The 16114-nt window shown below is 35.6% G+C and overlaps 1 protein-coding gene across 1 annotated transcript in view; it reads left to right on the forward strand.

Moving 5' to 3' along the window:
• The window catches only part of RAB18 (RAB18, member RAS oncogene family), a 508262-nt gene that overhangs the window by 298651 nt on the left and 193497 nt on the right, over positions 1-16114 (forward strand). The gene's annotated exons all lie outside the window — the stretch shown is intronic.

The raw sequence follows: 16114 nt of genomic DNA on the forward strand, positions 1-16114 counted from the left end.
ACAACTCTCTTAGTATGTTCTATTTCAGAATTGCTGTGAGTATCTTAAATGCTTCCAAGATGCAGAATTGGAATTGTATCCTTATTTGGGCAATTGCCCTTTGAGAGAGTATAAAATATTTCTAATCAGAAAACTCTTAATGTTAGTCACTTATTTGATTTGGGGGGATCAGTAATCTTTGACTAGGACCAATAGTAGAAAAAAATTAACTTAATCCTCCCCTACTTGACTTCTCACATTTCCAACTGGAGGGGGGGAGCTGAATTTAAAAAAAAAAAGACTCATAGACAAAAACTAAAAATGCGGTCAATAAAACAAATTATTGAGTATATATGATGGATTTTTTACCCTTTACGATAGAAGACACTTCATTATGATGCCAAGTAGGCTGAGGGAGCTGAAGGTCACAAGAAGGCCAGACAGTGGTGAAATTAAGCCCAGCCAGTGAAATGGTGAGTTTTCTTAGTTCTGCAGAGTAGATTGGAATTTACCTAGAGTCATATTCAGGTAGAAACAGCAACAAAAACCAAACAAACCCCCAAACCCAACTTATCTAACTTAATGAAACTCACATATATGAAAGATAGAATCATACATTTCAAATACAGGAAATTAAGCCTAAGAGAATTCCAATGACTTGACCATGGTCATAGAATTAATTTGGAGCACAGGCTGAGAGCAGGAGCAGGATTGATGTTAAAATCAGGATTACCTGAGGTCATGTCCTGCCTCTGACACACACTGGCTGTGTGACCCTGGGCAAGTCATTCATCCTTTCAGTGCCTCAGGTACCTTTCTTTATTTTTTATCATCATTAATTTATTTGAAATGTAGCTACAAAAACTTAAAATTGAGGGGGAAAAAGCATGCCACATGCACAGCAGAACATGAGAGGATTCAAAATATACAGCAATACATTTCTATTTCAAGTAAACCTATATAATAAATACAATTACACATTGTGTTCAGAGCTGTCCATCTTTGCTTCTTTGTAAATTTCCTATTGTTCTCTGCTGTGCACTTTTTCTCCCCCTTCATCCTCCCCCAAGAAGACTACAATTAAGACTGTGTGTATATACATATGTGTATATATACACATACAAAAGCATATGATATACATATATACACATGCATACACATGCATAGATATTGACAATCATAAACATGTACTACACATTATGTTGAGAGCTGTCCATCTTTTCTTAGCTTCCTCATAAGTATTTTTTTTAATTTTCTGCTGTGCAATTTTTGATTTGTTCTTCCCCTCCTCCAATCCTTCTCCCACCCTCTCAAGGCTACAATTCAGTGTGTGTGTGTGTGTGTGTGTGTGTGTGTGTGTGTGTGTGTGTGTATACATACACTTTTCATAATAAATTCTACTCCTTATCTTTGTTTTTATATCTGTGCATATCTCTTATTTCCTATCCCTCCTGACTCCTCTTCTTTACTTCTACCCATTACCTTGCCCTCCTAATACTAAGCCTAGCCCCCCCTTCAAGGATCCCTCACCTGTCCTTCCATGATCATAAATTCAAACACCCTTCTATACCCCCCTTAACCTATTTCCTCACCCTCCCCTCTTGAAATCTCTCCCTTATCTTCTCCTTCTTTCCTATCCCCTATTTTATTTCTTCTGAATTTTTTTAGGATTTAAAAAAATTTTATTTTAGACTCAAACACCAAACACAAATGCAGAATAGAGAAAAGAAAAAATATATCATAAACTTAAATATTGGAACTTATATGCAGAGTAAGAAAAGAAAAAAAGATGTCATGTGAATTGCAGAACATAAGAGAGGATTCAAATTATGTAACGATAAATTTTTATTTCAAGAAAATCTGTATGAGAAATACATGCTGTATTGAGAACTGTCCATCTTTTCTTTGCTTCCTTGTAAGTTTTCTTTTGTTTTCTGCTGTGCACTTTTTACTTTCTTTTTTCGCCCTTTCTCCCATCCCCTCCTGAGGCTGCAATTAAGTGCAGATATATTTCTATATAGATATAGATACATACATACACATATACAGATATACACACACATAGACATATACTTTCCCTAACAAATTCCACCCCTGATCTTTGTTTTTTTGTTTGTGCATATCTCTTGTTTCCTATCCCTCCTGACTCCTCTACTTTACTTCTACCCACTATTTTGCCCTCCTGTTGCTTAGCTTACCCCCCTCCAAGGATCCCTCCCTTATCCTCCCATTCCCATAAATCTAAACACCCTTCTATAGCTCCTTATAACCTATTTCCTCAGCTTCCCCTCTAGAGATCCCTCTCTTATCTTCCCATTTCCATTGATCTAAACATCCTTCTATACTCTGCTTTAACCTATTCCCTCACCCTCCCCTCTAGAGATCCCTTCCTTGTCCTCTCCCCCCTTTCTTATCCCCTTACCATGTTATTATGAATTTAGAAAACTTTTATACTTTTCTAGATATATATGTGTATTGTTCCCTCTTAAACCCATTCTCTATGAAAGTAGTTTACTAGAACTACCAACCCTCTTCCCCCATTTAATTCTTCTGTATTGATTCTTCTTCTTGCACCTCATTTGTATAAAATAATTATTCTTTTAGCTGTTCCTAAATGGTTTTACTTTTTTCTACCCCAATCTTTCTTACAAACTAAGCAATTACTAATGACAATCTTAGACATACACTTTACATTTTACATATATAAAAAATAAATGGTCCCATAGTAACTTTCTATAGCTGCATTCTTTCTCCTTTGCCTGCTCATTTTAAAAAAAATTTGTGGCAGCTTATTATTGTAATCACTTCTAGTTCTGGGGTTTGGGTGGTGGTACTGCTGGCCTAAGATTCACCTTCAGTTCTCCTCTCTGGCCTTAAACTGAAACCAAGAACTCCACCTTCCTATAATTGCCTAAAATCAGCTGTGTTCACACCCCACTGTCTTTTTTACTTACTGGGCATAGGCTGGTTCCTTCTGCCCTAGGGCTGTGTCTCATTTCTTGCAAGCACAGCTGGGTCTAGTGTCTCTTATCAGAAGAGGTTCCCTCAATTTCCCCCCACCCTGCTTAGATGCCATACTCCCTACACTATCTGGGAGGTGAAAATTCCTGTGACTAGGACAACCCAGCTAGCCCTAGGATTTGCCACTTGCTATTTCAGCAGAAGTGGTCTGGAGGTGTTCACTCTTCACAGGGACCAAACCTTGGTCCTAGGATTTTTCTTTGGATCTTTTCCCATTGTCCCAGTATGACCACTGTTCTGCCCCAACTCTTGTTTATTTTTACCTCTCTGTGTTCATCCCAAGGCACTATTTTATCTTGTTTGTGGGGGAAATATAAAGAACTTGGAATGTCCTGACCAACTCCACCATCTTCCCAGAATCCTTTACCCCCAGGCTTCTTTCTAAGTAAGGTTGAGCTCTTTGAGGACAGGGACTATCTTTTGCCTTTTTCTAATATCCCCAGTGCTTACCACAATGCTCCTCACAGTGATAAAATCAGAGATACAGTTTAAAAAACAGTCTTATATATGCAAACTTTTTAACTATTCAAAAGTTTAGAATATGTATAATATTTTATATATTATGTGTTATACATGTATTACTTATTTTGATATGACATAATATATTACTATATTTTATAACATATTATTGTATTTTTATTATATTATACCATATTGTTTTAATTAACATATTATATAATATATAAATATATTACATATCTTGGTATATATAAAATCAGTATGTGTGACTACACACACATGTAAATACTAATTTTTGGTGTGGCTTAGAGTTTACCACAATTTGAAGTAAAATTAAAATGTGACTTTTAAATAATGATATGTAAAAATAAAATAAAATAAACTCATAAATATAAGCTTCTTGAGAGCAGTAACTCTTGTTTTTTGCTTTTTCTTTCTTTGCCCAGTGCCTAACAGAAATTTAATAACATTTGTTGAATTTCATTGAATTGAAAGGACACAGGAACCTTACTATAACACAATTTCATGTAGCACTGAATTTGGTATTAAATAGAATTGAGCTTGGATTCTATTCAAAGAGAATTAGCCACCAAGAATCCTTAAAGGATCTTGTTGCATCATTGGCCATCTTCTAATGTGGCTTCACACAGGATCAGCCCAAAGAGTGCTACAATTAGGCTTCTATGTCCAGATTTTTGTCAATTATAAAGACATTGTTGGTTCTTACCTTTTAGTACTTATTCCTCTCTTCTCCAAAGATGAAGGTTTTAGACTCTGTCTCATGGTCTCCTTATATAGGCAGATGGGGCTTAAAATGATTGTGTCATGAATTTTTTCCAAGTTTATAGAGAGACAAATTGGCTTATAAAAGGGCCTCTGACTAAAGTTCAGAAAAAATCTCAGCATTTCCTTCATTCCAGTAACTGGCCTAAGTTAAGTGTCTGATAATGCCCATGATTCAGCAGAGAAATAATTTTATTGATGTCACCTGTGATAGATTTTATTTTCTGACAGAAGAAAAAGCAAAAGGATCCAAAGTATGAGAAGGAAAATGGCCCAAAGCCACGATAACATTAGTCCCTCAATTTCACCTCTTTTCTCTAGAGGGCACCTCTCTCATTGTTAGTCAAAGACATATTTCCATTCTTCAGATACTCCATTTAAAATAAACCAGACCAAACAATGCTACTTCACAGCTTGTTACTGTCTTTCCCCCTTATATCCAACTGGAATCCTCTTTATTACATTTTAAATCTCTTTCCCCATGGCTTTGCCCTCTAAAAATGGAGACTCATTGGTCACTGATTATGTATTATTGTCTTGGCTCTGTCTTCATCTCTTTAGATTCTTTCTGTCCATGACCTTCTTGACTCACTTTTCTACTTATGTGTCTTGCTCTTCCGTCTAGATTGTCTAGATTAGTTTCTTCATCATCTTATTGTTTTATCTATACCCACTACTTTCTGCTTCCGTTTTATGTGACTTAGTCAATTTCTAGTTTTCCACATTTCTTCTTTTCCTCCTATATCTTGTGGTTCATTGGTTACCCTAAGCCTTCTTCTGTTGCCTTTCCGCTTAGGCCAGTACTTCACTCACCATTGTTTTTCTTATCAGCTACCTTATTCAAAATATTCTCTCTTCTTTGTGTTTACCAAAATGCTTTACCCCTTCCATTCATCAACACATGATATTCTCTTTTTTTTTGGAGGGGGGAAGGCAGGGCAGTTGGAGTTAAGTGACTTGCCCAAGGTCACACAGCTAGTAAGTATCAAGTGTCTGAGACCAGCTTTGAACTCAGGACCTCCAGACTCCAGGGCCAGTGCTCTATTCACTGCACTACCTAGCTACCCCAACACATGATATTCTTTAAAAATTTTTTAGATATTTCAGTTTATCACAACCTTGATTTTCTTTTTTAAGTCTTAATTTTAATCCTGAACTTAACAAATACCAAAAATGAGCATTTCACATAAAAAAGTAGAAAACAAAATAGTATTGGCTATTAACTTATATCTCATACTACTTGCTTTTTTTTCAGAATAATGTTTTTTAAATATTTTGGTAAATTTTAAAATTTTAAACTTAAATACAAAATGTTAAAAATAAAACATTGTCATGTACACAGCAGACCATAAGGGAGGATTCAATATAAAACAATAAATTTCCATTTCAATAAAATCTGCATAATAAATATTGCACATTATTTTCAAAGCTGCCCAGCTTTTCTTTGCTCCCTTCTTGGTTTTCTTTTTTTTCTTCTGTGTACTTTTTACTTTATTTTTCCCCTCCTTCCCCCACCAACCTAAAGAAGTCTACAATTAAGCGTGGATGGATATGGATATATATATATATATATATAAAATATACATATATATGGACACATATACATATATAGAGAGATATCTACAAACATATACATATATATACTCATACACATACGTGGAAGACCATGCTACATTTATTCCCTCCTATCATCTGTTTCTCTGAAGGCAGATATCATCTTTCTTCATAAGTTCAAGTCTTTCCACATTTTTCTAAATCAACCAGTTCATCATTTTCTAGACCCTAGCAATATTCCGACCCAATTACATCCTATCTGAGAGATTGTCTGTTAAAGTCACCCTGACCCCTGCCATTTTCTACATTCCTTTTATTGTTGGTTACATAGGTTTTATTTATATAAGAAAATTTAATTAAAAATAATCAAAATTATCCTTTTTGCATTTCAACAATGCTCTCACCTCCTAAGCTGTGGTTACAGCCCCCAGCCACACTGTCCCACAAATGATCTTGTTCCCTGAGATCTGCTCCAAGTGACTGCAAGCTATAGCTGTCCTCTCTGTCTGGGAACTGAAACCCAGGACTCTGGTTCTCCTGCAAGTGCCTACAGCCAACAGGGTCATTGCCCCTCATTACTGCACCCACCAGGTGTGTGTTTAGCCCCTTCTTCCCACAGCCACAATCCAGGATTTGTCTGGTTAGCACAACTGTGCTTGGCATCTCTTGACAGTGGAAGGTCCTTTGATCTTCTCTTACTCAACTGTCAAACCCCTACACTGTCTGGGAGATGAAAGTTTCTGAGTCTGAGTTTGCCTCTCAAGCCAACTGTCCCCAGGACTTGTTGTTTGTTGCTTCCAAAGAGTTGGCCTGGGGGTATTTGCACTTCACTCAGGTCAAACCTCCACTGCTGGAGTTCAGATGTTTCTTGGGGTCTTCTCAAATTGTCTTAGGAGGACAACTGCTTTACCTTGTGTCTATTTCTGCTGCTGTGAGGTGATGTTCTGTCTTTTTTTGCAGAATGTATTTTATTATTTTGACAGACCCTACCACCAGCAGAAGCTGAATCTTATTCTGTTATGTGTTCTGTGTGACAGTATAGATGTTGTTAAATGTTCTTGCTTGCATATTCCAGGTGCTTATTTGTCTGGAAGTGGTAGATGATACTGCAAGGGAGATAGGAACCAAAAACATAGTATAGAGCAAAGGTTGCCAGCTTCTCCCTGCCCCTCTAGGGTTGCCAAGAGATTCTTTTGTCATTTATCAAAACTATAGGGTAATTTTTATGGTCTTGGCACCAGCTGGAAGGGATTACATGGCAAATAAAAGGAATTCACTCGCTCCTCTTGCTTAACAAACAACTATCCAACACTCACATTTTTAACAAATGTATGAGGGACTCCATCAGTCTTGAGAGTACTTCACATTTTGTAAATATTTTCTGTCCCTAAAAAATCATTCAAAGTCTTAAGTCCTGCTGGTGGAACCTGATTCTGTGTGATGTGCTTGTATATTTTGTCCATTCATAATCCCTCCAGATCTAGTATGAATCTTAAAAAGGCTTTCTGTCTCTGGGAAAGGTACATTTTCGGGACCTATAGTAAAATAACATGGCAAAGCAACCAGAGGAACACTTGTTGAATTAGTGCAATATTTTCTTTTTTTTTTTGTCTTTACTAATTTTTTAACTTTTAGTTTACAAGATTCATTACCACAATTCCTTGAGCTTCAAATTTTCTCACTCTCCCTCCCTCCCCCCCTCCATGGCGGCACACAATCAAGTATAGTATTTGCAAATATTTTCACATTAGGCATTAGTCAGATTATAAAGAAGGATTGTATCAAATGGAATGAATAATGGGAAAGAGGAAAAAAAACCAAACAAGAAAAAGAAAAATCAGGTAGTTTGCTTCAATCTGTGTTCAAACTCAGTTCTTTCTCTGGATGTAAACGTCTCTCTCTGTCATGAGTCTTTTGGGGTTGACTTTTGACTCTGGATTGCTGAGAAGAGTCCAGTTTATCAAAGTTGGTCATCACACATATGTTGTATCTGTAATTGTGTACAAATTCCTCCTGGCTCTACTCTTTTCACTTAGCATCAGTTTGTATTAGCCTCTCCAGGTAAATATGAAGTCCATCTGCTCCTCGTTTCTTTTAGCACAACAGTATTCCATAACATGCATATACCACAACTTGTTCAGCCATTCCCAAATTTATGGGCACTCCCTTAATTTCCAATTCTTTGCCACCACAAAAAGAGATGCTATAAATATTTTTGTACATATGGGTCTTCTTCCCACTTCTATGATCTCTTTGGGATACAACCCTAGAAGTGGTATTGCTAGGTCAAAGGGTATGAATTTGGTACTGGCTGAGGAATAGAGTAGTGAATCAATGGAATAGATTGGGTACACGAGACTCAGTAGTCAATGACTATAGTAATCTACTGTTTGATAAACCCAAAGACTCCAGTTTTGGGGATAAAAACTCACTATTTGACAAAAACTGCTGGGAAAACTGGAATATAGTATGGCAGAAGCTGGGAATAGACCATTATCTCTAACACCATATACCAAAATCAAGTCTAAATGGGTGCATGATCTAGGTATAAAGGCTGATATTGTAAGCAATCTGGGAAAGCAAGGAATAGTTTACCTGTCAATTTTGTGGAGAGGGGAAGACTTTATGACCAAACAAGAATTAGAGAGCATTATAAAATGCAAAATGGATAATTTTGATTACATTAAATTGAAAAATTTCTGTACAAACAAAGCCAATGTAACCAGGATTAGGAGGGAAGTGGAAAATTGGGAAAGAATTTTTACAATCTATGTCACTAATAAAGGACTCATTTCTAAAATATACAGAGAATTGGGTCAAATCTATAAGAATACATGTCATTCCCCAATTGATAAATGGTCAAAGGGTATGGACAGTCAGTTTTCATAGGAAGAAATTAAAGATATTTATAAGCATATGAAAAAATGCTCTAAATCACTATTGATTAGAGAAATGCAAATCAAAACAACTCTGAGGTACCACATCTCACCAGTCAGATTGGCTAAGATGACAAAAAAGGAAAATGACAAATGCTGGAGAGGATGTGGACAAATTGGAACCCTAATGCTCGTGGAGTTGTGAACTGATCCAACCATTCCGGAGAGCAATTTGGAATTATGCCCAAAGGGCTATAAATAATTTCATACCCTTTGATGCAGTGTGATATTTTCTTGTTTATTCAGTGAGAACGGTGAGGTTTGTGTTAGGTAAAATGTAGCCAAAAGTCACTGGTAGTTAAATATGATCCTCGAAGTTTCAGGCCCTGCTTTCTTCATCTGCTTTTTGTTGTGGCCTCTAGCTTCATTCTCATGCTAATCCAAGATGATTTTGGAGGTTAGGGAAGCATAATGACCTCAAACTCTCCCTATCTAACTCCTGTGGGATTTTGGATAGCAGAGCTCCAAAACTGGATTTTGGAGGTGCAAATTTACCAGCAGGAATTTAACAGCAGCTAAAAGGAATTTTTGAATCTCAAATCATATAACTTTCTGGGACCTTGAGCTCACACTAGGAAAAACATAGTCAAAATAATACACAAAAGTTTAGCCTATGGCATACTACTGGATTCCACTAACTTTCTTTGTTTGGTATGGTGATATAGAACTATAGGACTGTAGTTTTCATTGCTAGAAGGAGGCTTTCTAGCTGCTACAACCCAGTAGCAAATCGCCTTGAAGAGACTAGATACCTAAGCCCCAATAGATGGTAGCATAGATTATCTTGACATAAGCCAGAAAAGACATGAGTTACTCAACCCAACATAAACAAGTATTCATAATAACTTAGTAATTAGTTTCTAGGTCATTGTCCACCTTTTATTCCTGGAACTAATGATAAGGAGTCATTACAGAACTGGAGGGGCAGTCATATCAACCCCAAGAGGTAGATTTTCCTTTAAAAATTCCTTTATGAGCATCCCTTGCAAATCATGCATCTCTTCCATGATTTGATGAGCAATCCACATCAGGTTGTCTAGTGAGAGAGAAGAGGTATTATGGTGTAATAAAAAGCTCATTGGACTTGGAGTCTGAACAACTGTGTTCCAGTCCTGTCTCTAACAATTACTGATAGCTATTAACTATGGGGGAGTCATTTAACCATGTGAACCTTAATCTTCTCACCAGTAAAATAGTAATACTCATAGTTGCTTTGCCTCCCATATAGATAGAGTTGCTATGGAGGGGGGGGGGAGGTGTGCTGCATATTGTAGTGAACTTTATAAATGTGGTTTTTCATTATTAAACAGGAAGATCAAAGGTCCCTAAACACTATATCCTTGTGTAATTTCCCAAACATGGTTCAAGGATCTTATATCCTGGTTCTCCTTATCTCATTTTATTAATTTATTAGTTTCATTTTACTATGACATTGCAGTGTTCTCTTTGATATCCCAAGCCTTAATGTTTGATTGGCAATGATATTTTCATGCTTCTATAATGAAAAAGTTGTTGAATTTATGACTTCTCGAAGTCAATACCAGCATAGTACTAGATTAACCTAGGGCTATCCTACCAAATTGGAACAGCTTCAAGAATGGAACTGGTCCTAGACTGTATGTCTATTGTCTGGAGTAGATTTGGATCCTCACTCTCTCTTCCATAGATCGGAAAAGTAAAATTTTCCATGCTCCCCTAATTTGCTTATGGTATCACCTCTTATGTATATATCCATTTTGACCTTATCTTGGTATTCCATGTGAGATGTTCTATGCCTAGTTTCTTCCAAAAATAATTTAGTTTTCCCCAAAATTTTTGCCAAATGATGAGCTTTTGTCCCCGAAGCTTGAATCTTGGGATTTATTAAACACTAGATTACTATGGCCATTTACTGTTGTGTACCTAATCTATTTCCCTGATACACCATTCTATTTCTTAGCCACTATCAGATTGTTTTGATGATTAATGCTTTGTAATATAGTTTGAAATCTGATATTGCTAGAACACCTTGCTTCACATTTTTAGTTTATTCTCTTGATAATCTTGACCTTTTGTTCTACCAAATAAATTTTATTATTTTTTCTAGCTCTATAAAATAATTCTTTGGTAGTTTGGTATGGCACTTAATAAGTAAATTAATTTAAGCAGAGTTCTCATTTTAATTATCTTGGCTCAGCCTTCCCATGAGTATTTAATATTTATCCAGCTATTTAGATCTATTTTTATTTGTGTGAGGTGTTTTTTGTAGTTGTGCTCACATAGTCCTTTGGTTTGTCTTTGACTTTATAATGTCTGCCCTTGTTTTAAATGGAATTTCTCTTTCTATCTCTTGCTGCTGGGTTTTGTTGGTAGTATATAGAAATGTTAATGATTCATATGGACTTATTTTATATCCTGCAACTTTGCTAAAGTTGCTAATTGCTTCCACTAGTTTTCTAGTTGATTCTCTAGGATTTTTAAAGTCTCCCATCACATCAATTACAAAGAGTGATAGTTTTGTTTCCTCATTGCTTATTTTTGTTCCTTCAATTTTTTTTCCTTTTAATCCTATAGCTAGCATTTTTAGTGCAATGTTGAATAACAGTACAAGTGATGGACATCCTTGCTTTACTTTTGATCTTATTTGGAAGACTTTTGGGCCATACCCATTACAGATAATGCTTGCTCTTGGTTTTAGAGAGTTACTACTTATCATTGGGGGAAGGGGCGGGAGGAATTAGTTGGCACAGTGGATAGAGCAGTGGACCCGCAATCAGGAAAATCTGTATTCAAATACACCTTCAAATACCTGGGCAAGTCACTTAACCCTGTTTGCCTCAGTTTCCTCATCTGTAAAATTAACTGGAGGAGAAAATGACAAACCACTCCAGTATCTTTGTCAGGAAAATCCCAAATGGGGCCATAAAGATTCAGACATGACTGAACAACAAACTTACCATTTTAAGAAAGACTACATTGATTCCTATGGTTTCTCGTGTTTTTTTTTTTTTAACAGGAACAGGAATTGTATATTGTCAAGAGCTTTTGCTATATCTATTGATATAATCATATGATTTTTTTTTGTTACTGATATGGTCAATTATGCTGATAGTTTTCCTAATATTGAAACAGCCTAAAAAAAAAAAAAAAGAAACAGCCTGGACTAAATCCCACTTGGTCATAGGGTATGATCTTTGTGACATATATTGTAATCTCTTTGCTAGTATTTTATTTAAAAATTTTGATCAATATTTACTAAAGAAATTGACTTATGGTTTTCTTCTTCTGTTTTTGCTCTTCCCAGTTTAGGAATCAAAACTATATTTGTGTCATAAGAAAGAATTTGGTAGGAATCCTTTTTCACGTATTTTTTTCAAATACTTTATATAGTATTGAGATTAATTGTTCCTTAAATGTTTGGTAAAATTCACTTGTAAATCCCTTTGATCTTTGGGATTTTTTTTCTCCTAAGCAGCTCATTTATAGCTTGCTTAATTTCTTTTGCTAAGCTAAGGTTATTTAAGTGTTCTATTTCCTTTTCTATTAATCTGGGCAATTTTGATTTTTGTAAATATGCACCCATTTCACTTAAATTGCAATTGCTTTAATTTCTTCATTTGGTGATACATTCATCTTTTTCATTTTTAATGCTAGTAATTTCTTTTTCTTTTTTTTTAAAATAAAATTAACCAGTGGTTTACCTATTTTATTGTTGTTGGGTTTTATTTTTCATGAAACCAGCTCTTAGTTTTATTTACTAGTTCAATGGTGTTCTTACTTTCAATTTTATTAATCTCTACTTTGATGTTTAGGATTTCCATTTTTGTGTTTAATTGGGCATTTTACATTTCTCTTTTTCTAGTTTTTTTAAATTTATGTGCCCAATTCACTGATATACTCTTTCTGTCTTTTATTGATGTATGCATTTAGAGATATAAATTTTCCTCTAAGTACTACTTTGACTGCATCTCACAAATTTTGCTATGTTGTCTCATTTTTTGTCCTTTTAAATGAAATTATTGATTGTTTCTGTGATTTATTATTCTTTGACCCACTCAATTTTTAGAATTAGATTATTAGTTCCTAATCAATTTTTAGTCTATGCTTTCCTGGCCCTTTATTGAATGTGATTTTTATTGCCTTATAGTCTGAAAAGAGTGCATTTGATATTTCTGCTTTTCTAGTTTTGTTTGTGAGGTTTTTATGCCCCTATGCATGGTCAGTTTTTGTGATGATGTCATGTACAACTAAGAAAAAGTTTTATTTCTCTCTATTCCCATTCAATTTTCCCCAAAGGTCCATTATACCTAAGTTTTCTAAAATTCTGTTAATCTCCTTAATTTTTCTCATTTATTTTATGGTTAGATTTATCTAGTTCTGTGAGGGGAAAGTTGACATCTCCTACTAGCACAATTTTACTGCCTACTTTGTTTGATAACTTTGCCTTTAAGAATTTGGATGCTATGCTATTTGATGCAAGTATATTTAATATTGATATTACTTAAATGTTTATGGTGACTTTTAGCAAGGTGTAGATTTCTTCCTTGTCTCTTTTAATTAGATCATTTTTGCTTTTGCTTTTCTTAGATCATGATTGCTACCCCTTCATATTTTACTTCAGCTAACACACAATAGATTCTGCTCCATTCCTTATTTTAACTGTGTGTATTGGATTCTGATATTGTTGATTCTGGTATTGAATCAATTCAGCTACCATGTTTCCCCGATAATAAGACACTGTCTTATTAATTTTTTTGGACAGAAAAACACCAGAGGGCTTATTTTCAGGGGAGGGCTTATTTTAATGAACATTGACATCAATTTTACTAAACAGATAAATGTGAACAAAAAATGTACCTTTATTCAATAAGCAAATCACTGGGGAAGAGCAGGATGATGCGCTCACTGCTGCAGCTCTGATTGGATGCAGCTCGGAGCGTGGGGGGGGGGGGGGTGGTGCATGACAGAGGGACCGTAAATGTAGGGGTTAGCGCGGAGATCTTTATAGGGCTTATTTTCGGGGAGGGCTTATTTTAGAGGAATCTTACACAGTAAGGGGAGGGCTTATTTTTGGGATAGGTCTTATTATTGGGGAAACACAGGTATCCACTTCCATTTTATGGGTGAATTTATCCCATTCACATTAACAATTATGATTACCGTGTTTCATTTTCCTCTATCCTATTTTCTTTTGTTTATCCTCCTCCTCCTTCTTTCTCTATCCTGTCACTCCTCTAAAGTCTGTTTTGCTTTTGACTACTGTCTTCCTTTATCCGTCCTCTTTTTTATCACTCCCCCCACTTTTCTCTTATCCCCTTTGGTAAGATAGATTTCTATGCCCAACTGAGTGTGTGTGTATACACATATCTATATGTGCTTGTATCTATCCTTATCTATATCTATCTATCTCTATTTGAGTCTATTCGAATGAGAATGAGATTCAGGTGTTACCCATTTCCTTTTCCCCTTTCACGATAAAAATTCTTTCTTACATGCTTCTTTTATGTGAGATAATTTCCCCCATTCTTCCTATTCCTTTCCCCTTATCCCAGTGCATCCCTCTTTCCTGCTCATCCATTTTAAAAGATCATTCCAACATGATAAACTCACTCTCATGCCCTATTGTCTATGTAGAGTCCTTTGAATTATTCTAATAATGATAATATTCTTAGGAATTACATGTATCATCTTCCTATATAGGAATGTAAACAGTTTAACCTTATTGAATCACTTATCATTTCTTTTTCAGGTTTAGCTTAATATGTTTCTCTTGAATATTGTATTCGAAAGTCAAGTTTTCTATTCATCTCTTGTCTTTTCATCATGTACATTTTTTCTCTGAAACATACTCAGTTTTGCTGGGTAGATTATTCTTGGTTGTAGTTCCTTTGTAGAAGAAATATTATATCCCAAGCCCCTTGTTTTCCTAACATGGTAGCTGCTAACTCTTGAGAAATCCTGACCAGCTCTACAGTATTATTTTTTCTGACTGCTTGCAATATTTTCTCCTTGAAAAGTATATATAAAATGTTCTGCAGCCCTTAACATACTCTGTAAGTGATATTATTATCTATATTATATTATATTTATTATATTATATTATAATACTATTAATATTTTCATCATCACTATTGTTGCTATTAAGAAGCTGCTGCTGCCTTCTCTAAATGTAAAGTTGGATTCTGGAATCCTTTTTTTTCCTACAAGAAATTGGCATACTGCCTTTTCATCCAACACGATTGGGTCCCCCAATTCTACAAGAACTTGACATTTCCTGAAATATTTCCCCTTTTCTCATAGATTCAATTATCATCTCCATGTTAATGATGTTCAAATGTATAGCAATATATATGCTGTAAAGCTTTGTCCCAGGTTGGAGAGTGAGGAAGAAGAATTTTTTGTTTCCATCATGGAACTTTCTGTCTAGCAGAGGACTGAGTTATCAACCCATCTAATTATAATGCCTGATATCACATGCTAAGTGCATTGCCCTGGATCCCAAAACAAAGGCAGAATCATACAGCCTGTAAAGTGGTGTAAATGGAATCTGCCTTTGGATCCTACCTTCCATTTTTTTAAGCTATGTGATCTGTGCACTAGTCATAAGAATTTTCAGAACTTTGTTCATCTGTCAAATGAGGATAAAATGTTTAGAGTATCTCATAGGATTATTGCAAGGGAAGTGTTTGGGAAACCTTAAAAATGTGAATTATTATTATAACTCACTCAGGCATTATTTAAATCCCAGAGAAGTGTTATTTATAAAATGAAAGCTTAGATAGTGTTAACAGATCCAGATCAAAGGCCAGTGAAAATATGAGACCACCTTCATCACAGGAACCTGTCACCTTCAGGGTACATGTGGCCTTCTAGGTCCTTGGGTTCCTAGGTCCTTTTGACTGAAGCCAAATTTTACAGAACAAATCTTTTTATTAAAGGGATTTGTTCTGTGAAGTTTGTATTCAGTCAAAGGGCCATGCTTGAGGACCTAGAGGCCCACATGAGGCCTTAAAGCTGCAGGTTCCCCACCCCTGCTAGAGACTACTCCAGACTTAGTTCTGTCAATTTTGTAACAATACCATATCAATACCATCTGAGAACTAACTTACTTGTGCTTTATATATCCACAGCACATTTTTAATCCTAAAAGGGCTTCTTCTTCCTACAGGGGATCCTCATCTGGGCTCCTTCCCCCTTAACCCACGTCAAATATGAGAAAATAAATGTGGGGGTGGCTAGGTGGCAGTGTATAGAGTCAGGCCTTGGAGTCAGGAGGACCTGAGTTCAAATTTTAACACTTACTTGCTTGTGTGACCTTGGGCAAGTCACTTAACCCCAATTGCCCTCCAAAAAAGGGGGAAAAAAGAGAAAATAAATGTGATGGGAAAACCCAAAGCCATAAA

This window comes from Petaurus breviceps, unplaced genomic scaffold (genome assembly GCF_028583685.1).
Source record: "Petaurus breviceps papuanus isolate PSGF00001 unplaced genomic scaffold, PetGlider_PUasm1.0 178, whole genome shotgun sequence".
In the NCBI taxonomy this organism is placed as follows: domain Eukaryota; kingdom Metazoa; phylum Chordata; class Mammalia; order Diprotodontia; family Petauridae; genus Petaurus; species Petaurus breviceps.